This window comes from Rhipicephalus sanguineus, chromosome 7 (assembly GCF_013339695.2).
Source record: "Rhipicephalus sanguineus isolate Rsan-2018 chromosome 7, BIME_Rsan_1.4, whole genome shotgun sequence".
Classification (NCBI taxonomy): Eukaryota; Metazoa; Arthropoda; class Arachnida; order Ixodida; family Ixodidae; genus Rhipicephalus; species Rhipicephalus sanguineus.
The window spans coordinates 105,701,795-105,725,446 of record NC_051182.1 but is presented as its reverse complement, the minus strand read 5'-3'; the positions used below and the strand labels follow the sequence as shown (position 1 = coordinate 105,725,446).

Below are 23,652 nucleotides of genomic sequence, written 5' to 3'. Positions count from 1 at the left end.
CGTGACAATATACGCAGACTGTTAAATGCCAATGCTTGAGGAAGAAAAGGCACACACATGCAGCTTGAAAGACTCTAGCCGGTCGCTCCCCCTTTCCAAGAAGAATTCTCTTCTGTGATTATCATTATGCTTTTCGAAATAGGGCCTTCCTTCAATTACTCCTTGAAACTATCCAGGTCCCCCCTTGAGCCAACACCTCCGGTACGCACCCTCTTCCGGGTGTAACGTTGCACGGAGGCGTGTTTTTTCAACGGCCGTGCTCTCTGCCATCTCACCCCTTTTTCGATCTCCGAGACGTCCTCCGGAAAGGTCGAGAACGTGATTGTCCTTTTTCCCCCGAGTGTTTGCCGAAGTAGAGTGCCGAAATCCGCACCTTTCTTGTCCTGCTTTATCTTTAGCGAAAGTGCTCGGTGGCGCTCCTACACTTTACCGGCTGCAGCAGCGTATATTACGTCGCGTAGTGTTTACAAACGTCGCCCCTTTTCTGCTGCTATACGCTGCAGATTCGATCCCCGCTGGCGTCACAGCGTTGATAAAGGAAAGTAGTTATTGAGAACATTTGCACTTTACACATTCTGAGTGTTGAGGCTGTATAGTGAGTGTCATATTAACACCTTCATCCTGCTTATGCGCACTTCGGGAGGAAGGTCCATCCAGAAAGATCTCTACAATTATCCGCTGTTCTGCGTGAGCTGTTTACATCTGATGCAATTTCATAACTACAACGCGCAGACTAATTGTCTGCTATTATCCACTAGGCTACCTTTTCCGCTGAAGTTTTCCGCGCTGAAATTCTCAGATCCATAAGTACTTCATCATCGCGTTTGAGAGCAATGCTGCGTGTTCTGACGGAAAGCGTCGTATTAGAGGATATTGATTGATTGATTGATTGATTGATTGATTGATTGATTGATTGATTGATTGATTGATTGATTGATTGATTGATTGATTGATTGATTGATTGATTGATTGATTGATTGATTGATTGATTGATTGATTGATTGATTGACCGACGGAACGAGCGAAGGAAGGGCGAGCAAGCCAGCGAGCGAAGGGAGCAACGAATGCCCAATCCAGCGGATTCGACCAATCGACCAACAAAGCAAATTAAACAAACAAACAAAAAAACACGCACGGATGGACAGATAAAAGAACGAAAGAACATTAACTTCTCAAGAATCAAAACAACGTCCCATTGAAACGCGGCGCTTACAGCAAAGAAAAGTATAAAAATGGTCCGAAGAATGACCACTCGTCGCCGCCATTTGCGCATGTTGTTTCATTCGTTCTTCCATTCCCAAGACCGTACGTACGTCTCTTAAATTGGTTCGTAGAAAACGAGGCTCTTTACGGCTGGTAGATTTTCTAAATTACTTTTCTTTATTTTATTTTATTTTTGCCAAGATATTGCGTCCCTCCATTCCGTACCTCCTGCGCGGTCTCCACAAAGCAATGCCACCAGCGCTTGGGTTTTATAAAAAAGCATAAATCATTTTTTTTTCTGTTGTACAGTTTAGCTGCGCTCTGAAGCGCCTCATATAGCAAGGGGCAGGACAGCTTTAAAGAAATGACCAGAATTAACACAAGACAAAAAAAGGAGAAAGAAAAAGCGGTCAAATTCTAGTCCACACCACATCGTTGCGCTAATAACTGCGGCGACCGCAGTCTCTTTTCATGTGCCTATTGTTTCTTTTATTTGCACATGAGGGCAATTCCTAAAGTTTAAACGTAAAGCTGCAACTACTGTAAGCGCCCCGACTTAGACCAACACCCCCGAACACGCGTCCCGTTGTACTCAACGATAGGTAAAAAAAAACCAGGCCCATTTCGCCGTGCACTGAGGGCGGTTTACTCACCACTTCGCACACTACACCGACTCTCTCCTATTCCTTCTGGGGAGTTATCTACACCCCTAATCTTACTGAGGTATCCACCAAACAAATATCGGCTTTGTTTTTTTCTTTCGTATTCCTTATTTATTTTTTAGGCATGGCTACACATATTGTGCTGCGTTATAGTACTGTCACTGTAGCAGTTTTCTGAGAGAAATAGTGGGGCAATACGAATAAGATTTGTTGCGGTGTTGTAGAGCCAACGTTGAAGGTAACTTGAGGCAGCGTTAGAATACCAGGACAGAGACAAGGAAAGGACAACAGCACACGCGCAATTGGTCCTGTTCAACGTGATCCTACTCGCCGAAGTAATGTTGCGATAGAGGTATGTAGGTACATGTTTACATGCTTTGAATATGGGCACACAGAAGTAGACGAGCACTCTTATAGCAACATCGCCCAACGCTGAGCGCACGAAGAGTATGGATGGCAATTCGTTTAATTTTTTGTTTTTTTCCCTGTGACGCTGCATCAATGACTAACCACCAGCAGCTGGATGCATAAGTTGTAAACGGACGTACGTCGTTTCTGTGTATCAGGTTCGCCAGTGCCGACCTCCGCATGTGGAAGCCACCAAACACCACGCAAATCACACTTCTCTCCCGACATCCCAAAGAATGTGCACACCAGACTACGCACGACGAACGTGCAGTCACGGCCACTTAGCGAGTTCCATCGCAAAGAGCAAAAGCCTGACCGCCAGGAATGTATACACAAATAGAGAAAACAGCAAACGCGATTAAGCGAGAGCACGTGGAATGTGGCAGCTTCACAGCTGCTGCTATACACCGGCTATAATATGTAGCGCGGGCCCGTGACCCGCTGGACGTGATATCACGTACGACGAGCATATGGACACGTCCCTCTGCCTTTCTATACACACACACGTGATGAAGCGTGACTTCAGCTTCTCTTTTATTAGTGCAACCACGAATATCGAAAGTGCAACACTTATACTACATCTAACAGACACGTCGCCTTTCTTTCGATGACGACGAAATGTGAGAACACTCGCATATTTAGATTTAGGTCACGTTAGAGAACCCCAGGTAATCCGCCTAAATCCGGAATGCCCAACTACAGTGTGCTGTACTCATTGATTGAAACGCGAAAATATAGGGCTAAGTAATCCACGTGCTTTCGTTTCCAGCAGCAACAATTTGTGCCGTATAGGCACAATTTTGACTCGAACGCTTACATTGGAGCCAACATTACCTTTAACGGCCAGATTTATAGCGACATAATGCGGTTATACCGAGCAGTTGCTCACAGCAGTCGTTATACTAAAGAAAACGATGTCGTGTTTCAATCCGTGAATACCGTCCACCATAATAATATCGTGATTTTGGCGCATAACAGCCTAGAGGTGTGGCTCTGTTTTTTTTTTTTTGTAATTGCGATGCATTTCTTGGTGAACCAAGGACACATCGGCAGCATCGATCCTCTACGCCGTCATGCCGTTATGGTAGTTTCCTTACAGGTTTAATAAATTGGGCATGCACAGGATCTGTACCGTACAAATTCTGTGATTGGGCATCAGGGCTGTACCAGGACTGCATCAGCCCTGATTCGTGCAGGGCAGACTTATTACTGCTTCCAAAGCTCAAGAGAAGCCAGAAAGGTCACCGTTTAGACGGTGTTCCCGCCACCCAGCGGGCTGTCACAGAGTCTCTGAGAGAGTTGTTGCAGCCATACTTCTTTGCAGACTGGTTGGTTCATACTGAAATCTAGACTTCCTGCGCATGAAGAAAGCCTGTCCTGTCTCCCTTTTACAGTGAAGCTGCATACCTCTCGTTGTTCTGAAAATTTAGTGGTGCCAGCACAAATCTGCGATAGCGCGTACGTGGCACAGAAATCGGGCAAATCCCACTAGTCACCACAGACGCTCGCATGCTCCTCTGCTAGCCGATGTCCACGCTCCTTGCGCTTTCACATCAGACGCTGAGAAATGGCATTCGGAGAGGTGGACCGACAAGCCGACGAACGCAGCGTAGCGAAGGAAAGAGCGAAAGAAGCAAACGCGTGTAACCCCGGTAGCGTTCGCTTAGGCTCGTGCACAACTGCAACACCACAACTAAATTTTGACCTATGGGTGGTTTAGGGCATAGAGTTTCCTAGAATACTTACTAGAGGGAACTCTGGCGCTAGTGTCTATGGGAGCTGCAACGCATGACGCTTCAGCCAGCATGGGAATGATGGGTAGTACACAAATTTGTCTAAACTTCGTACTTCCGGCTCCGTTTGGCTGCACGTCGCCTGCATCCGCTTTGTCGCAAAACAAAGTTCAGCAAAAGTCAGCAGTTCCGTTTCACCACTTTAACTTTTTTTGGCTCACCATTCAAATCAGGTCACGAAGTTCAAAACAATCTATCCTTTTATCCGAAACGATCGCCAAAACACAGCAATAATTAAAGCCACAAGTACGTTTGAAGCCGCAAGCACGAAGACTAGGCAAATTTGTGTACTACCCATCATTCCCATGGTAGCAGAACGATCGCAGCGCCAGAGTCCCCTCTAGTTTTTTAGGAAATTCTATGGTTTAGGAGACCTTTAACAATCGAAGGCAAACGGCACAACTTTCTTTGCAATCAGGCATACAACATAGAGCTCAGTTTTCGTTTCAATAAAGTAAACCCCAAAACAAGCATCAAAATAGCATGATGTATGATAAAGCGCCTGTGAACAATGGGAACACCCTCCCATGCGTTCCTGGTAAAGATCAAGTTGCGGCTGCTTTGCACTTCACGCGAGGGCTTCGAATGATGTCGAACGGCCCTTCCTTCTCCCCGTGTGTGTTTCCCGCTCGGATATATAAAAGGGACACTGGTATAGCAGCTCATTCAGTTCATTCTAAGACTTCCATGGGTATACCTCGGAAAAGAAATTAAAGACAACAGAAGAAGAGCACGAATACAATGTTCGACGAAAAGAACAAATTTGTCTTGCTGAAAATTGCCGCGGAACCAATCACGGTCAACCACAGCGACCACAAAGCGATTATCACAACATTTACTATACAATAATAAGAAAACATACCCCCCCCCCCCCCCCCTTCCATCAACATGACTGGTGTGTTATACAGTTTCGCTGGACATTCACGTTCGCAGGGCCGAATGGCGGCCAATTTCTTCCTTGTTTCTGCTTGCGTAGGAAGTCTGGATCTCTGAGATAGGGCAAGGCAGCTGAATAGCGTGGAAATCGACGCCCAAGAAAACTGTTCTGAAGAATTTAAATAAAATTTACCGATCAGATCAATACATGCTTTTTGCCAGACCCAGTCTCATTACATCACGGACAGACCCTGTATGCAAAATGACCAAGACATGACATGTAAGTACGGCGAAGGTAAACGACAAGGCATGATAAGAATGTCCCGACATGCGTGTCAGGTACACCCTGTCATGAACGGCGTAAACGACATTATGCGTAGCCGCGAAGCCGTCGTGGTCATTGCACTACCTGGATATACCGGGTGTTTCACGCAACTTGAACCAAGGCTTTTTAAAGTGTCTAACCGCAGTTGGGTGATACCAACGAAATGTCGTTTGCCGTCCTGCGGCCATCCTTATAATGAATATTATATTTCGCTTAATTAGTTATTTAACTAAGGTCAATGACGTAAAAATTTTCTTTTTCGTCTTAGGTGGCTTCGTTAGGTTGCAGAGGCGACTGACAAGCGACCAAGAGAATTTTTCTGTGAAAAGTCACATGCCGGTTGGTGATTTCTGTCGGCGTTTAAAGTTCGCGAAATATGAAATAAAAAGCACGTGGCTGAGCCCACGCGCTGTCGCACTGCAGCGCTCTTTATTTGCACTAATTAGATACTTCTAAAATTCCTACCTCTCAACAGTGCTTTGAGAGGAAGGACCCGATTACTGTAACCTATTGGCTATATCTTCTAACTTTGCGTTGTTTCTCGGTGCACGAGCACGCTATCCATGGGCAGAAATAAAAGCTGTCAAGTTATTTTAAGGTTTTCTTGGTGTAGAATGGCTTCTAACTTTCTGAAGTTTACGATACTGATGCCAGTCATCGTTTCTGCTCGTGTCATTTAAAGCTAAGTCTTATTTCCTAACCCTCCCGGACCTTCCTAACGACACCTGCTGCTTTGCCGAATGCGCGCATCCTTCTGGCTGTCTAGCACTCAGGCCATGTTCTCTTAATTTACTGAAGCAGTAAAAAAAAATTAGGATCTGGTGTTCGCCGAAACAGCACTAAAATATTTGGCAGAATGAAGTGGAGAACTCCGGAGACCTTAAGCCACCTGTGGTTTCTGTAACACTCAAGAAAATGTACACACACAGGTTTTTTTCTGTATTTTGGAACCATCGAAATGCGGCCGCCGTGTTCGGGAATCGAACCCTTGACGCGAACGTTACACTTAGCCGCTAAGCTATGAAATCGCGTATAAGAACGAAGTGAAAAAATCAGCAGTCAACTTTTCCCATATTAGCCACTACATCGGAGGAAGTCGGCCCAATGTTGGCAAGAACACTGGGCCAAGACTGGAATAAGTAGCAGCTGGCCCAAATGTCAATGTCGGGCTATTGTAAGTGCCAATTTTCGCCTACCTTTACGCCGCGCATTTCTAAGCCTACATAGCTTCTATTTATTCTTTCCTCTCTACTGTTCCTTTCCACGACCAACGTTACGTCTGGCTTAATCAGATCGCTGTGTCGAACTATTTTGACGGTGTACGTGCTTCCACGTGAACTAGACATTTCTTATTTGTATTTGCGCATATACTGAAATGCCTAGCGCATAAAGATCTCATCACATTAACGCTGTTACGGGCAAGGTACATAAACATAAGCATTGCAACTGGCTGCAGGTTGTGTAGGTGAATATGATGATAACAACACGTATTGCATTTACATTTAGAACGCTTAAGTAACGCTCCGAGGATAGCTTGGCTTTCCACATATCTTATCATGAGCGGTGGATGAAAATAACTTCTTTTTTGCTCAATTTTCGAACGGTTGTCGACCGAACTTTTCGAGAGCTTGACAACTTGGGCTCCATAACACATACTAGTGAAAAGCCTATGGGACTCATAGGCCGGAATGTTGTTAGACGAACGACGGAGTAACAAGGACGGAATATGCTGCGTCCTGCTGGCTTCCACAGAGAGAGGTGTGGTGCTCTTATATTCTGTGTCTTTCACTAAGCTAACCTGTTATCCCCTCGAGCTCGCCCCTCTCTTCCGAAGGCCGGTATGAAGGACAGCCGCTCATACCATGACAACACGCACGGGCTTTAACGTGCGAGGCGGACGCCAGCGTGAATAATAAACTAACGGCGCGAGACACGCGTCCACGCGCCGCTGCACGAGGAGGGTGGTGTGACAAGCCTGTTGCTACGGAGTTAATCGTTTGCAGCGGTTTAATTAGGGCAAGTGCCTTCGATACGGTCTGTTTCACGCAATTAGTACTAGGCCGTTTAGGGCTTCCAACCCATACACCGTACCTAAAAGGGCCGTTTCAGTTAAGACCTGAACTAAAACTTTTATACTGCAGCGAAGCGTTCGAACTTTGTAATGGGTCGTCCTCTCGAGCGCCTTCTAGCGGGTCGTCCTCTTCTATGAGAGCACGCCCCTCGTGCTGAGAGTCCGTGCTCCGTCTTGACTGTCGCCGTTGTCCATCGTCACCTAGTGCCGTCAATAAACGCCTTTACTTATACAATATTACCATTGTAAGGAGTGGGGTTCGGCGGGTCTCGTTAGGTAGCTGGCTTCCGCCGTTTGTCCCCATAGCCGACATTTTCCAGTGTGGAGGCGCGTACTTACAAAGAAGGAACTTGAGTTTATTTGCATGGTTACAAGTGAGAGAGAATATGAGTGAATCAACTCAACTAGACTGAACTGAACTACTTAACGACAAAAGTCTTCGGCTTTTAAAGCCCCGAGTCTGTCAACGCTGAGGCACTCGAAAAACCGGCGTCAGTAGCTCCCGCCAATCCGATGACCTTCGTTCCCGGCATCCGGCCTTCAGAAAGGAGGGACTGAGTCATACAATACACTCGTAGGTCGAGAAGTCCAAGTGGAGAACATCAGTGCAACTCACAATTCACGCGCCACGCCCTGACGACTCAAATCCTGAACGTCAGCGAGGACGAAGTCCGAAAGGGGAGGGGGGAGGTCTCGTTGACCTCGGGGAAGATGGAGACAGCTTACTTGAGCACGTGCAAACGTTTACGTCTGCGTTCGGGTAGAATAATGCAGTGGTTTGGTGAGAACCTCTCCTGAGGTGCTATCCCATGCCGACAACACCACGCCAGAAAGGGGTTTGAAAGAGCGTATGCTTGGGCATGTTGGTATTTCGTGTTTCACTTTTTGAGCGCACAAAAGAACAGGGACGAAAACGACGCGGACAGAGCGCGGACTTCCAACATATGCTTTATTTTCTACAGTGGTACATATATACAGTAAAACCTCGGTGATACGAATCTCGCAGGGTCACCAGAAATATTCGTGTCATCCGAAATTCCTATCACCAGAAAACATGAAAAATTAGTGTACAACAAAAGAAAGCTGGCGTACATTTTCAATTATTGTGTCTCAGGGCCGCGGCAATGTCATTCAATGATTGAAAGTAAAGTATTTGGAGGTCAACAATCACAATTGTACTCGTAAATATAGGCGCGTGCGCGCGTGTATAATTAATGAACAAGTAGCCCTCCCAAATCTTAGTACGCTTTTTCGCAAGACAACGCGCTTCCCTCGGCGCAGGTGTTGGAGCGGTGCCAAGTAGGTGACGCCGCAGCTGGGCGTTGACGTCACACACCCCTCGCACGCTTCCCTCGCAGGTGCGCGCGTACATCACTCTCTCCCTCACCCGCCGGAGCGCCGCAGCTGCCGGCTCCAACGCCCGCTCGCCTCCCGTGTCTGCGTTTCAAACAAACGTTTACACCAGTAAACGCTACACCGAGTTTCGCTTCAAACGAATCTTCCAGCGCTCACCGCAGCACCCGCGTTAGCGCCGTTCAACCCGTGACGCCACCCGTGCGCAACGCTGCTGCTTCGCATCCCATCAGCGTTCCCTTCGGCGAGATGGTCCAATTTTTTTATAGGTCAATTGAAGGTGCACTAATGCACGTGTCTCCCAGACTTGCAATCTTCACCGCTTCAATTATCCCACGTGTTGTTTGTGCCTGGCTCCTTCCTATCGTAGTACACTACGAATATAATGGGATCGCACCCGCGCTTCCTGCAATGGGAAGCCAAATGTCCCACGCCTCCAGTTCGCACGTTATTCGCGTACTCACGCAGCCTGTCATTGGCACACCGTCCCGTCTGCCCTATGTATTTCTTGCCACAGGACCCACGAATTTCTTGCCATACCACGTACGCAGCACAGTGCTCGTTACGCTTAAGCAGGCTTTCTTGAGCCTCTTGGCAGTCTGCTTAACTTGTCCTTGATGATCTGTAAGGACACCGTTCTGTTAACGCATTTAGCCGCTACGACATGGATGCGCTCATAACGCAACAGTACCCATAATTCCCCCCAAGAAAGGACAAGCCAGTTACCGATAATGAACGTTCCACAATAATACGCAGCACGAGGCGATAAAATGGTAGTGCTTAATTGCATTACCTAATTTGCAAGCTTTCCCAGCGCATGAATATACATGACGGCGATTTAGAATGGAGTACTGTTAGATACTTTTAATGGACAACCAACATTGAATATTCAATATAAGGAGGTAGGATATGAGAATTATATATGATATGCAAGACCTGTATAACGAGGTGGGGATAACGTTTCATTAAGCGAGCGCGCATTAGCACACCCAGGCCGCGATAATTGCGACGGGTGAGAAGGCGAGGCCTAGCAAATGCAGCTATATAATTACCAGCACTCATCTTCCCGGTAATTACGGTCAGCTGCCGTCCAGCACACTCGTAATTGGCTTAAGAGTATATTTCGGCGATCTTTTCTGCGGGCATTTCTTGTAATATTCTCTCCGCACGCGACACCCGGTTGCCCGAGTTAATTATTTCGAAACCGCATTTAATATGATTTGCATAAAAAGCCCCCGGGTCCCTTATACATTTGCCTAAAACGACTCGAAGGCGAAAACCGCCCACTTCTTCTTCTTCTTGCCCATCAAGCTGCATACATAAAGTGTTAAGCGAGGGTCATACAAGAGAGTGTGTGCAAGCTCACCCCCTATGGAAACGCGCCTCGGGGCTCTTTAAAAAGGTAGGGAGATGAATTGAATGGATCTGTATAGACAGATACTCGCGCAAAAATTAATGAAGCGGGCCGTGGCCATCCCGCTATACAGTTACTACACACGTAACCTCCGCCATACAGTTATGACTGCATCTCCACAACTACGATATGATATTTCATGCTTGTTTTGGTTATTGTTCATTGCAGTTATTATGCCTTTGCTGTACAAGATGCTTCACGCCCCATTTTCTTACACGCGATTCGCATCAAATTACGCAGTTCCGAATGTTCAGAGCGGTATAGTTCAGGTACTTCGGATATTGTTTGTCTCAGGAATATTGAGGCTTTCCGAGAATTGCCGGGCCAACCAATGAACAAGCTCTGGTGATAAGTGCTGGTACCCGTCCTCACCCAAGTTTGATGTGGGTTAGGACCAATGGCTTTGATGCAGGTGAGAAGTGCATATAGCTTTCTCAGGTTAGGAAGGCCAAGTGTAGAAAGGCCAAGCTACATAGGAAAGCCAAGATTCAACTAGACAAAAACTGGGGAGAAATGGGTATTCCAGGACATTCCTCGAAAGAATCTAGAGCGTTTGCTGTATGTCAACTTGAGACACCACACGTCGCATTACGGCACCCGTTATCTGTATGTGTCGCTTAGTGCAAGTCTTTGTGCTTGACATGCGGCAGCGTCATTACTCGCTACTCATTGTGTGTTTAAGAGCTGGTCAGAGGGCTGTTTCTGCAACAAAAATGAATAAGCGACTTTCGGCGTTCCCGATAATACTTCAGGAAGCGGCCACGAGGGGGCCTACCATGGAGCCTCTTTACATGCACTGCGCACGGGATACATGATGATGTCGCTGAGCCGCCTTTAAGACGTGCAAAGAGCGCGGCATGATATACAATTTACCATTTAAGACCGCATTGTCCCCTTCCAAGCTTGACCACGGAGCCGGGTAGAAGTCGCGAGTATCGCTAGTGGTCGGACATTGTATATACCAGGTTGGCCGCGATCAGCCAAGAGCTGACGTCGATGGTGAGAACTACGCGCAAACATTACCTCAGGTGGAGCAGGAGGAAACGACTCAGTGCAGCAGGGGCAGTGCTTGTCTTTGTGCTGGGAGAGGCAAAGGCTAGGATTTTGTACGAACGCCGAAGAGGATCCATTGTCCGATTTGGCCGAGCAATTCATGCAGTCTGTACATGTATACGTGTACAACGTTGCAACGCATCACGCATTGTCCCCTAGTGAAAGCTGTCAACCAAACAGCAATATGGCGCCAACGACGAAACGTGAATGACTTCGGTAGCATAATATCGAAGCAGCTGCAGCGCGCACCCTCCAGAAAACGGCAAGCAACAGGCGATAAGGATATTCCGTGACGGCCCCAATCGGAAAACGTTCGCGCAGCGAGATCGAAGCCAGCCGCAGCAGGGCCATTGCGAGACAATCCACGAAGCCACCGATCGCGGGTCTTTCCCGCATCCCCCACATCTGGCTTCTTCCCATTTCGTTCTAGCCGTACATATAGACTCTCGCGCTGTTGATACCCGATACTGCGGTGGCCGAAGAAGGAAGGCAGTCTTATCTCGCAGCCCTCTTCCTCCCGGCCGCCGTGGGACGTATCGATTCGCGCGTCTCGAATGGAAGAAAGCCACGCGATGGGACGTTGCGCTGCTCTCTCCATTTGCGAGTAGCTACATCACTCGGATGCCACTCCTCTTCTTCTTCTTCCTCCTCCTCTTCCCCGCCTTTCAGTATCCGCCGTTTCATCTTAGGTGGATGGTCCATGCCGCGGACAAATAGCACGAATAGTGGGCGACGACCAATAAAGAGGATCAATGTAACGCTTATACAAACCAATATGCATCAACTGCGAATACAAACCTACAGAATAACCCGGTAAACAAATATGACACAAAAATGCGCGATTGCCAAACGCAGTAAAGATTGGTATAGAAAGAGATAGAGAGGTGGGTGGAGAGAGAGAGAGAGAGACGAAGGCCGGAAGGCTGACCAGATATTAGCATCCGATTGACTGCACTGCGCCGGGGGTGGGGAAATTGGGGTCCGAAAGTGGGTGTAGAGAAATAGAAAAGAACAGCTACAGAAAAAAAAAGAACCCTAACTTTGACATTTAGCTACTTATGAAGATTGGGAATGACATTCAAGAGGGCCGTTTACAAACAACTTGCTGGCATTTGTCAGCTGTTAAATATGGGTATATGCGGGGACCCTTAACAAGAGCTTGAGTATTTAGACGAAGGCCTCTGCGAAAATTGTATTACCATCTACGCGTTAGCGCGTAACCTGAAGCGTAGGAAACGTACCGCGTGTACGTTTCGGGTTGTCAGTCTTAATGAACGGTAACACAGATCACTGTCATATGTCGTAATACTGCATCTTTAGAAAGTGGCGCGAAGCGAAGGTTGTTCGGGTACTGGTAAATAGTTCCAAATTATCCAAATGATCCAAGTAGTACCAAATGATCAATTTAACGGAAGGTTCGATTTAAAGAAGAAGAAAACTGAATTCAGCTGAAGTTGCAACTGAATCGACCGGGGTTACATGTGAAAGAAGAAAACGGGATTCGGTGCTGGAGCTCGTTTAGCTGCGTCCGACGTCGCTCGTGTCTCTGCTCTCTCTCTCTCTCCTCCGGCGATGCGTTGCTACGCGTTCCCGGCTCGCAAGCTCAGTTATGTTCTTTGTGAATGTTTGTCGATCCAATCCTCATGGCAACAGCGCCTGGCGGACGCGCTCAAGGCCCAAAGTTCACGTTTACATAGTGTAGTGTTTCTTGTGCGGGCGCCGAAATGCTGCCGGTGAATTCGAGCGGCAGCCAGCGCTTCCCGGGCCTTAGCCCATCGTCTCCGTTTGGGCGCCAAGCACGCATGTTGTAAACACAGCGGCCGTGTGAACTCGAGTGCCGCTGACAGTGCCTTATTGTGAATGATTCAAAGTTAATCGACCACTATTGCAAAGAAATCTACAACATCAAACTGCGTGGTTAGACAGGATAGTAATCTCTACCTTGCCTTCTCGACCAGTGGTTGTGAGTGGCGTCGCAGAACCCCGCTATCTACGGCAGGTTAGCTCTCTAATGTCTCTAAAAACTATACATAGTCATACCAAGAAATCATGCAGGTTTTTTTTTTCCGAAACCACCCCTATTTATACGGCCGGTGCCCTTGGTCACCGAGCGAAGCGTCAATAGCCTTTTCAATCAACGCGCTAAGACAGTATCACCAATAAAAAAAAATACCTCGTGAAAGTCTAAGTTATTTATTACTCTCCCCGTCAATTGAACATGTGGAGAAAGACATAGTATATGATTGCTATTTCTTTCTTTTTACTTCTTCGTATCCGTTGCCCGTTGAATGGACTCTATTCATGAAAGGGAAGATAAGATGGCTTTCCTGTTGCGCCCCATTGACAAAACGTGGCAATGAAAAATACTGCGTATATTTCGTCATGTATGAGCTGTGATGTGCAGTTGTAACGTGTAGGCGTCGTGTAGGATATCCCTTGGCAACGCTTGCCTACTTCCAAGATAAGAATTACCTTGATTGTAGAATAGTCCGACCAGGGGCGTAGCCAAAAGGGGGGTTGGGGGGGTTCAAACCCCCCCCCCCCCCCGAAATTTTTCAGTTTTGCTTGCGTATATAGGCACGCACACATACAAATGCACGCACGAACATACATAAAGTATGGTTGAACCCCCCCCCCCGAAAAAAATTTCTGGCTACGCCCCTGAGTCCGACCATCTCTACGAATCTATAGACAACGAATTTAATGCTTAAGCCATGTTGTTCGTCATGAATACGTTACAAAAGCGCGTCATTAGCTGTGGAACTGAAGCCTATTAAGAAAAATGCCCAGGATGCAGTGCGCGCGCTTATATAATGTGATGTAAGAGAATTGGGAATGCTTGCATATACAATATGCTGCCCAGTATAAAAACACAAAGGACACGTGGATATCTAAAATAGGAACAATACAAACAATTATAATGTAATCGTCTTGGTTCTGAAGAATACCAATTCAAATACCGTTTAACTGCACACACGGGTGTGGTAAAAAGCTTCTAGGCCGCTATGCCATGTAATCCCATGGCAGCGCGACCTGGGAATTTTGAACCCCCCGGTACGTAACTTCGCTGACGTTTCACTCAAAATATTTCAAATATCGAGAAGAAAGCTATAATGTCATAATAATCGGTTATTAGGAAGCGTTGCCTAAAATGATCTTTTAATGCACGCAAATAAATTTTAAACGAGTTGATTTGTCATTGCGATGATGACAATCCATAATTTTTGGAGTATAATGCTATGCGGCAAAGCCCAGCTCGAGCGTTCTTGCGACGCTCCGCAGCGCTCCATCGGACACCGCGACGGCGCGCCCGTTCCTCCATCGTCCCGACTTCGCTGATCGAGCGACGGAGGAACTGCGCAAGCATTTCAGAGCCATTACGAGGTGGATGGAAGGCGTAGTGCGCCCGCCCAAGGAATGAGTTTGTATACACGAAGGAAACGAACGGACGATGGTGTCCAGAAGCCGCAACGCCCCAGCGATCGATGCGCCACCACAATGGGAGGAGCGGCATGGACCGTCGGTCGCATGTTCCGAATCAATTAAGGAAAAGAAGTCTTTGGTATCTGAAGGAAATGTGCTGTCTGTTTACGGCGCGCTTTTTCGGCTTGGCGGCATTCTTTCGTTCCTTCGTTTGACTTATTCATTCGCTCCTTCAACCAACCCTTTCTTTCTTTCTTTCTTTCTTTCTTTCTTTCTTTCTTTCTTTCTTTCTTTCTTTCTTTCTTTCTTTCTTTCTTTCTTTCTTTCTTTCTTTCTTTCTTTCTTTCTTTCTTTCTTTCTTTCTTTCTTTCTTTGGCGTACAAACTTCCATCTTAGCTTTTTCCTACCGTTCCTCACGTCAGTTAGCTTACCCTCTCTCCTGCGCTACTGCAACATGAAATGTCTCTCTTCAGAACTAACCATCGACACTGATCCGTGGAATAGTGGTTGTATATCTAAATCCACATGCTCAGAGAACCAAGGTAGTGCAACGCTTGCTTCCAGTTCGATTTCCCCCGCACTGCAAGATCTTGTTCTATTCGGTCATGGAATGCTCAGTGACCCAAGTGTTCAGAAAAGTGATCATCAAGACACATCGGACATCGTGAGCATTTTCCCAAGTCCCTCACTGATGCTAGTCTCATTAAACTACCAGCTTTTTAGGTGCATGCAACACATACATAAATTTCAAAAGGTAAAAACGTGAAGTGCTTCCATTTTAGCTTATGTCTTACTATTTTTAGCTTATGTCTTACTAATAGCATAAGTTTATAAACTGTTCTAAATGCCCAGGTCTGATACTGGAAGACGAAGCTGTATTTTTAGCGGTGTTTTTCAGTATGCTTTTTTATTTGAGTAGTATCACATGACTGGTTCCCCCCATGCGCGTGTCTACTGTGGACACTTGTTCATGTTGGTTGTACTATTTTTTCAGTCATTTCTGCCTTAATATGGAGATTTTGCTAAGATTAGGTTTAACGGGACTCCGCATATATCAATTCAGTTTCAGTTTACTCAGGAATCTTCTCCGACAAAATGGGTTTGGTTAAGTATAATGTTGCATGGCTTATATACAAATACCGCTGAATTATCGTTCCCAATCATCGCCAAGGGCAACATGCTGCCGTAATATTTTATAGTCATACCATTCGATGTTTTGTTCAATATGACGCTGATGGTCATAATCTTCTTATGTCGTCTGCCGGGCAAAATGTTTACTTTAGCGATATTCACATTCCCTTTGTAGCGTCAGCTAACGCTGTCACTTGCCCGTAAGTTCCCTAATTTCGTGGCACAAGTCCTTTACATTGCAGATTATCCATGCAGGAAAAGAGCGAAGCTACACGCACATATACGAGCTCCACTACTGGCGCATCGCTTTCGGGTGTCAGTCAATGTATGAGAGAAAGCTCAGGGCCCTGGCACCGCAGCCAGTGCGGAGATCGCATGCACGGTCGCTCGCATTGACTGACGTGAAGGCGTGAAATACGCAGTAGAAGTGGCTCGTCAACGCGATGCCTCATCGTGATGAGCCGCATGGTTGAGAAAATGACTGAGCTCAGAAAGGTGTGAGTTTTAAGTGAGCGTGAAGTTGATTACGAAATTAAATGTTCACACAAATGAAAGAAAGAAGGAAGCTTCCACCCACTGACGACTGAAGATCATTGAAACATTCGTACGATTATACACCTTTACTAAAAGAAAAAAAGTTGTTACTCGCTTGTGTTCGACACGCACCTTGTGTGAAAAAAAAAGAATATGTTTTTCATATAAACAATCACAGAGCGCCCGAGGAAAAAAGGCTTGTTTTTATTGCGATAGCAATTATATGGACAGTCTCGGCTGATTTTTGCCGTCGCCGTCGTCATGCACCGTATATATATATATATATATATATATATATATATATATATATATATATATATATATATATATATATATATATATATATTGTGGGGTTGCACACGCAACCCATTGTCTTCAACGCGGCGGCACCTCGGCTTCGCGCTACGCTTGTACGCGCAGTGGCGAGGGGGGTTGCGTGGGAGAGGGCACGTGCCGCTCCCGCAGCCCTCCGTGCCCTGCTCCCTGGCCGAAGTCGGGATGCCCCGTTTTCCCTCCTTGCCCTTTTCTGGAGAGACTCCTCTCCAACCCCAAGAGACGCGCGCGGCTTTCTTGGGGACCGCCTTGTCTTTCGACTCGAGCAGCGGTGACGACCACAGCTTGATCGAGTCGGGAGCCACCCAGACGCCATCACCCCCTGCGCAACGCCCGGTCTATTGTGAGGTAACTTACTGCCTCAGGGCCGGACTGCGAAGCCACGAGAGGTGAGTTGAACCTTATCGCTCTCAATTTCGTGTGCTTCCCATTTTGTTGTTGTTTTGACGTTGTCGTGCGGAACTTACTCCGCCGCTTCGTTTTACCTTGTATTTTGTTGCGTTGGTGGCGCTTTTGGCACAATAAACTGTGTCAGGCAAAGAACTCGTCTCTGTTACCACTGGCCTGAAACCCGCCGCGGTCGCAACTTACGCGAACCGCGGGATAGGGGGTCACAGCTCTGACTTTAGGGCTGCTGCGTAGCACCTAGTAGCGAGTAACTACACTCCTCTAGTGCGCTGTGTGATCCAAAGACGGGGCAGTTTCGCACGCGCGGATCTGTTCGTTACAAAGTAACCCCTATAATATATATTGCCGCGAGTCTTTTATTTCATGCGTCGAAGCTTCACCCACAAAGACTGTGGGCAACGCGCTGCGCAAGCCTCGCCGTGATGTGTAGGAAGCTTCGCGATTGTTTTGGAACAATCCGTTAAGATTACGCGCCGCACGAGAATGTTCCAGCTTTGTCGAGAGATAACGCCGCCAACAGCGATATCGCTCGAAAGTTCGATAGCGCCTGTATAAAAGCCGACGGGCTTGACTGCTTGTCAGTTGATCGACGGTCGACGCCCCGTTCGCCGCTATTATTGTACAGCGTGTATTGCTGTAGTTTGAATATCAGTTTCCCGGCCACAAGTTCGGCCAAATAAACAGTTTCATCTCGGGCGTGCTGACTGCTGTCTTCGTCGACGTCACGACCCCGTGACAATATATATATATATATATATATATATATATATATATATATATATATATATATATATATATATATATATCAAAGCCACAAAGAAAAATAATTCAGAAAAACTTTCCGACGCGACGAATCAAACGGGCGACCTCCCTCTTTCCAGCGCGCGGCGTTAGAGGGTTACGCTACGAACAGCACCGCCTTTCAGCCTGCTAACGGCGAGCTATTTATATACACCACTTACATCAGCATGCTTTCTGAGTTACCACATAGATGGCGCGCGCGATGTCCACGCGTGGCGCGCTTTAAAGATCGTCGCCCCGTTCTGCGAACGCCGTTGCTCTTCGCCCTACAGGGCGTGGTCGCTTTCGTGCGCTTATCTCAAGGAAAGAAGGGGCGGCCGGTGGGGTGCTTCGCTTCGCTCGCTGCTGCGGCCGCGTTTGCGAAAGGAGTGCGCTGTTCAAACGGAAATAAGAAACAACTGTCACATTTAGTTCGCGCTCGTCCTGTGTGTACCTGTTCGTTCGTTTCGTGCGTCCTGCTTTATGTTTGAGCAGTGCGCCTCAAGTGTCGATTTTTGACGCATGATAGTTCGCGCCCGTACTGTGTGCCTTCTTTTTGTGTGTCCTTTGGGCTCGAGCGACGCGCTGGCAATTTCGAGCTGCTTTCCGTTCTTCGCGTTACATTACAATTTATTGCTATCGCATTCATTGCTTCGCCGTTGCGGCGGAACTGTGACATTTTTTTTTTTTCTACTGTGTTTGGTGTATGCAAGAGTCAGCATATCTTAGTGCGTTTTTTGTATTGTTTTTCTTTTGTAGTCTGAAACTGCACACGAAGGTAAATTACAAACTACCTCTCTGTCTAATGCTGCGATTCAGGCAGCAGCCACGGTGGTGCGCCTCGCGCAAAATTGGCAAGAGCGCGACTGAGCACGTAGAGTTAACGTTAGCTCGATAAGACTGCCTGCATTGTGACATGTTAGAAATGCGCCCACCGAGAAAGACAGACGGCAAAAAAAAGAAGGAACACTTCCACGGAAGCGACCGGAAAGTGGGGATCGCACATGGCGTCACTCGCGGAACAAACGGAAACGAAACTTGCCGCTCACCTTCCGGAAGACACTTCCGGCTCTCCTCAGTGCCGAGTCGTCGTGCACGACTTATCAGAGCACTTTCTCAACGGCCACAAAGTCGAGTCGAAGCTCTTCATCCGGCACTGCAAACGTGCTGCACGAATGCTTCCAGGAAGCGCGGGGCGTTTGCCTGCACAAGTCGAACGCCGGTGCGAAACTGTCAGATTTCAAGCCGAACACTTCCGCAAAACAATTATTCAAAATGCGCACATAATGTTTCCAAGAAGGTCACGCAGAAACACACGCCCTTAGACTAATGGAGATATATCTGCAATAATACAAACATACGGTAATTTTAACTCGCGCAGAGACAGTAAGGAAAGAAGTGTTAATTTCAAGGGCTCGGTTTATTTGTTATACACAATATTAATGAGAACTAACAGACAATAATGTCAAGGAAAGTATAGGGGATGTTTTTAGTAGTAAATGTAAGGTAATTGTGAAGAAAGAAAAGTGGACGAAAAGATAGCTTGCCGCGGGCAGGGACCGAACCTGCGACCTTCGAATAACGCGTCCGATGCTCTACCAGAGACAGTAAAGCATATACAATAACACCAACACAAGCAATATCCAAACACTCTTCACGGAAATACAAATACAAATCCCAGTGTGCATATTCAAAGACAGACACGCGGAAAAACTGTACACTTGCACATCAACATTAATACGAGTCATCGGGAACTAACATGCTTAAACACAACGGTCCCTTTAGTACAAGAAAACGTGAACTTAACTGTAAGCTTTCTAGCGCATTTCGAATCAATACCTTGAGCTGAGTAGGTTACAAAATACTCCTTCTGGCCCCGGACAAACCGGGAGTTCTGAAAGCACAAAAGCGGAACTGCACCGCTGCCACTGTGCGCATAAAAACTAAAAAGGCGAGCCGGATGGCGGGAAATCCGAAACGCTTTCGGTAGAACGACGAGAGAGTTATAAACTGTAACGGCGAGCCAGCGAGAGAAGCAACGAGGTGATTCATAGTCGAGGCGAACACTGAAAAGAGAGAAGGCAACGTGCAGAATCAGCAGCTGGTGTCCGTGAAAGCCAGTCGTCCAGGAGAGGGTGTGCAGGCCATTACAGTCAGGCACGCAGCGCATGCCTCGCTTGTTGGCGGCGAGGCACGCGCTAACGAAGGCGGCTACACGCGCACGCACGCGTTCGCCATCAAAACGAACGCTACCGGAACTGAAAGACGGCGTGATCGAACTGAATAACATTAAGCTCTCGTTATTACGAAGCGTGCAGCACGAAAGAGATAGAAAAGACGATAGAGACGAAGCTGGTATTCGCGGGTACATTCCGAAAAATTCCGAACTGTCTTTTGCAGTGTATACGCTGCCAAAGGAGCACGTTTCAAACTAGGGCACAACGAAAACTAAGGTTTGGTTAGGTGCTCGCGTCACCCGATCTTGATTCGCACAATGGGTGCTTCGCCACTTGGCTTCTTTCTAGCCGCAAGAAATGTCACGGCGCAACTCGAACAGAGCCTCTCCATGGGAGCTGTTCGTTGTAATCCCTATTGGGATCTGCAACAAGGTGCACACGGACCGAAACAGAAGACCGCCTGAAAAAGCAGATTGACGTGCTTATATATATATATATATATATATATATATATATATATATATATATATATATATATATATATATATATATATATATATATATATATATATATATATATATATATATATATATATATATATATAATCCTGAATCGGCCTCGATCCTCGCTAAGATCCAACTACCCACATGTTCTAAATGCTCCCATCGCCCGCCGACATATACTCGTCGCGGCAAATCTATTCCTTAATTATTTTGAGACTGCTAAAGCAACGTTCTGCCTTTCTTTTCCACTTGTCTCTCTTCTGCTTCGCAGCACCCAATCAGCGTGGAGATCATCGCAGCGTAAGCAATTCTATTTTCCTGATACGCGATCGCAGCAAAACATGTCCCAAAAGAGCGGCTTTTAAATAAATATAATAAGAGCGGCAAGAAAGGACGTCTCACTGCTCAATGCGCCATACTTTCGGAGACAATTGCAATGACCAGTCTGCGTTTTTTTCCGTCGGGCGCAGTATATATATCTTTCAGTGATGTTATACACGACATTCCCTTCGTTTCTTGCTTTCCTTCGCTTCTTTCTTTCTTTCTTTCTTTAATTCTTTCTTTCTTTCTTTCTTTCTTTCTTTCTTTCTTTCTTTCTTTCTTTCTTTCTTTCTTTTGTTTCTGCACTTAGTTTACAAAACGCTAAATCAAGATGTGAAGAACAAGCAGTGCTTGAAGAGCCGACTGTGGACCTCCTTTAACAAAAAATAATAAATGGAAAGAAGTACACAATTGAGTGGGACGGGACAAAGTGAGTCTGTGAAACGAAAAAAGTGAGCACATAATATAAGGCTAGAAAATTTAGGCACTCACTCACTCACTCACTCACTCACTCACTCACTCACTCACTCACTCACTCACTCACTCACTCACTCACTCACTCACTCACTCACTCACTCACTCAGACTTACTCTCACACACTTACTCTCCAAGCACTTCCGGTCGAGCACTTCCGGTTTTCCGAATATTCATAAAAATGTTCGCAAAAAATAAAACCGATGCAAAATCGATGGTCCTAATTAAAGTTAAGAGTTTTAGGATACACATGATATCGGAGGATAAGTTTAAAAGAGCCAAATAACTGTCAGAATAATTATAGAATATTAATCGAATGAGTTTACTTGAAAGAGCGGACGGTTTTTTAGTGAGAAACTGGGATCGTTGCGGCACCTGGCGGAGCGGATCTCAATCACGCGCTTCTTTCTACCTGGCCTCTGAGATTCGCTTCGGCAACACGACGAAACACATTGTTAACCCAAGGAATACACCAGGCCACACTGACGCCGACGTTTGAGTGCCGCTACTGGAGACCGAAGTTTCGTAGAGTCCTGTACTTCCTCTGTCCGCGTTGAGTTGCACTACGATGAATTGCGTACGTGTAAACCAAACGCACAGTAAAAGCTTTGTTGGCAGTCAGCGCCCGTCCTCGTTTGCTGTTTCATCTGTCCATGTATAAATTAGCGCTGTGTTTTTAACATGGATCCGTACCAACGAGCTCGCATCCAAACTCTTCTAGATCGTGTAAACCAACTCGCCCAAGAAGTCTTAACCACCCCGCAACAGCCGACCACATCACACCACACCACACAATACTCTGCACGGGTCCATATGGACGCTATTGTTTCCTGTCATTGTGGTCGGGTAATTCTTGGGCTCTGCCTAGCGCATGCATCTAGGAAGCGAGGCCACGCTGGCGCGCCTGACGCAGCGTGGCGCCATCTCTCGAACGAAATGGCAACTAGCGCCGCGGAACTTGCCAACCACATGGCGTTTAAAAGACCACAGACAAAGTTTATAGTGCCTTGCATCTGGCCTTGGAAAGTCCCCTATTCGATATTACAAATAAAAATTCAGTGTTCTAATACTTTCACCTTCAGTGATATCGCGAACAAAAATTAAGAACTAGTAAGCAATATTTTGTTTGTAATTTCCTTGAGCAGTAACTGGCGTATAAGCCGTCCTCTACGATGGTTTGTGGGTCAGAGACTGCGTTTTTTATGGACAGTCTCCGCTGGATTTTGCCCTTGCCGTCGTCATGCACCGTATATGTATAAGTATGTATACATATATATCCAAATACCAAAGAAAAATAATTCAGAAAAATGCTTCAGAAGCGCGGCATCGAACCAGCAACCTCTCGTTCCGCAGCGCGTGGCGCTAACCACTACGCCAGAATGCGCAGATCCTTCAGGTAGCTAACGGCGAGCGTTATATACACACCCTTTACCGGTGGCAGCACTCGGAGACGGCAGGCGCTTATAAGGGTTTCTTTATTACCAGCGAGATGGCGCGAGGAGCGCGACAGGCGGATTTAAAAGTCGTCAGCTCGCTCGCTCGCTTCTTCTTATATTTGCGCAGGGAGAACCTTGCCCTTCCGCTGTCTGCTCGCGCGGTTTTCTCGTGGTGAGGGGAAGAGGGATGTTTCGAGCTTTCACCGTGAAGTCCGCGCTCATATTACGGAGCGTACGAAAGTCACTCGAGCTCAAGGGACGCCGCTAAACGAACAAACAGAAGATGAGCGCGAACTATCAAGTGTCACAGCTCGACAATTGAAGCACGCTAGTTTCCTTCGCTGCTTCGGCCGCCTTTGCAATAAGAGCGCTGTTCAAACTTAGGGTATGCATTGGCAAGCCTCACTTCGTATAGCATTAGTTTCTTGCTATTGCATTCATTGTTTCGCTCTTGCGGCGAAACTGTGACTTTTTTAGAACTTTTGACTGGTTGCGCGAAAGTTCTCGTTTTTTACTGGCCGCGATGCCCGGATGGCCTCGCTGGAGGGTCCGGAATATGGCTCTAGCTTTCGGCTTTAGGTCGCTTGAAGGTCGCCGACAATGGCAGAGTATTGCTCTCATGTCTTCCTAAATTTATCTTGCATAGCACTACATTACCTCCATTAGCTATTCACAAGCTCAATAAATACGATATTCCTTTCCTACGACAGATAAAGACGTGTCTGCCCTAGTCCCGCGTAGGGTAGCGAACATAGAGGATCCTGGTTTCATGTAGCAACACAAGTACCAAGTGCGACCTGTCTTACCTTATGACTTTTCTATCTATCTATCTATCTATCTATCTATCTATCTATCTATCTATCTATCTATCTATCTATCTATCTATCTATCTATCTATCTATCTATCTATCTATCTATCTATCTATCTATCTATCTATCTATCTATCTCTCTCCCCCTCTCTCTCTCTCTCTA

General features: G+C 46.6%; 1 protein-coding gene across 1 annotated transcript in view; it reads right to left on the bottom strand.

The window, feature by feature from the left end:
• LOC119399700 (uncharacterized) overlaps positions 1-23,652 on the bottom strand; it is a 151,863-nt gene that overhangs the window by 36,868 nt on the left and 91,343 nt on the right. The window contains exon 3 of the mRNA XM_049417823.1: positions 18,817-18,970. The gene's annotated coding sequence lies outside the window, so the exon portion shown is untranslated. The remainder of the gene's footprint in view (positions 1-18,816; positions 18,971-23,652) is intronic.